Source organism: Eptesicus fuscus, chromosome 8 (assembly GCF_027574615.1).
Source record: "Eptesicus fuscus isolate TK198812 chromosome 8, DD_ASM_mEF_20220401, whole genome shotgun sequence".
NCBI classification, from domain to species: Eukaryota; Metazoa; Chordata; class Mammalia; order Chiroptera; family Vespertilionidae; genus Eptesicus; species Eptesicus fuscus.
Window position 1 is genome coordinate 40,982,834 of NC_072480.1, and position 1,765 is coordinate 40,984,598.

Consider the following 1,765-nt stretch of genomic DNA (forward strand, 5'->3'; position numbering starts at 1 on the left):
CAGCAGGGCCTGACACTGTGCCCTTTTCCAGCCTTGTATCAGGATCAGGGTCAGGGTCAGGGTCAGGGCTGAGGGCAGGCAGATTGCAGTTTCACTCTGAATTCCATACTCAGCCTAATTTTGGTTGTAACCCATGGCTTTTCCTGGATATTCAGAGGTCCTTTGGGTGGGTGCTCTGGCGGAGAGGCCAGAGAAGTGCCCATCGCTGCCCAGTTGGGCATCTCTCCAGCCCAGAGCCTCTGTCCTGCCTCCTGGAAGCCTGGCCCCAGGCAGAGCAGGCCCCCCTCAGGATTACTTTGGTCTCAGCGCTTGGTCCTGGGCTTCATCAACCTGGTTTTCTTCCCCTGGTGTGGCTGATCTGAGTTTCACAAAAAAGCCCGGCCGATCCTGGCTGTGCTGAGCCTCACTGAAGAGTTTTTCATGCAGCAAGGAAGAGCCCTCTGGGACCCTCCTCCTCCCTCTCCTCTTCTCCTCCTCCTCTTCTTCCTCCTCCCAGCCCATGGTCACTTCTTCTCCAGCAGCTCCAGCCGTGGGTTGCCTTCTGAGTCGGGGGTCTTAACGCTGTCGGTCCTGACGATGCAGGTAGGGCGATGCCAGTTGAGCATCAGGATGAGCTGCTGCCGCTCCTGCTTCAGCTCCTCCATCTGGGTTTTCAGCTCCGCACTCATGAGCTCCAGCCACTCAGATTCCCACTGCAGACACTCCTTCCGCTCCTTCTTCCAGTTCCGGCATTGGGCTGCCACCACTTTGTTCTTCTCCCAGTGTCTTTTCCTCCACTCTTCTTCCTCATCTAGCTCACTTTTCACAGGTTGAGGCCTCTTGCCCAGTTTCACCCCCAGGAAGTACAAAGGGGTGATCATGGCCTGTGTTGTGGATGTCAGCGTATTTCAGCTCCTCTGCAGTCAGGGCCGAGCTGGAGAGTCTGGTCAGAGGGCCGAGCCCTGGCAGAGAGCCCGCAGTCATGGAAGGGTTCAGGATCTGCCCAGGCATCATAGCAGGAGGATGGCAGTCCAGCCCTGCAGAAGCCATGGGCGGAGGCAGTGACCCTGGGGCCTGGGCCAGGCTGCAGGTGTCGTGCCACTCAGGAGCCACCGTGGTGCTACCCTTGCCCTGCAGCGTCCACCGCCGCCAGCACCTCCAGTCACAGCCGCCAAGCATCCCTCCTGCAGGCAGTGGCGGGCTGCCTGGGTCTCCCTCTTTGAGTCAATCGATCACAGGGCTCTGCCTGCCTGCCTGATTGCCCCTAACCACTCTGCCTGCCTACCTGATCGCCCCTAACTGCTTGCCTGCCTGCCTGATCACCCCTAACCACTCTGCCTGCCTACCTGATCGCCCCTAACTGCTCGTCTGCCTGCCTGATCACCCCTAACCACTCTGCCTGCCTACCTGATCGCCCCTAACTGCTCGTCTGCCTGCCTGATCACCCCTAACCACTCACCTACCTGCCTGATTACCCCTACCCATTTTCTGGGAGGCGGGGACAGCCCCGGCGAGGGGCTGTAGTTGTTCTGGTCTCTGGTCATTCTGGTCGTTCTGCCATTTCAGGCTCTGGGCTTTAATTATATAGGATACTGGAGGCCCAGTGCACAAATCCATGCACCAGTGGGGTCCCTCGGCCTGGCCTACTGATCAGGCCAAAACCAGCTCTCTGACATCGCCTGAGGGGTCCCGGATTGCAAGAGGGCACATGCCAGGCTGAGGGACCCCACTGGTGCATGATCAGGGCCAGGGAGGGACACGGAGGTTGGCCACCAAGGGAGGGACT

At 59.4% G+C, this 1,765-nt stretch overlaps 1 pseudogene; it reads right to left on the reverse strand.

The window, feature by feature from the left end:
• Nucleotides 1-473: 473 nt before the first annotated feature.
• LOC103288367 (jun dimerization protein 2-like) lies at nucleotides 474-996 on the reverse strand (annotated as a pseudogene).
• Nucleotides 997-1,765: the final 769 nt, after the last annotated feature.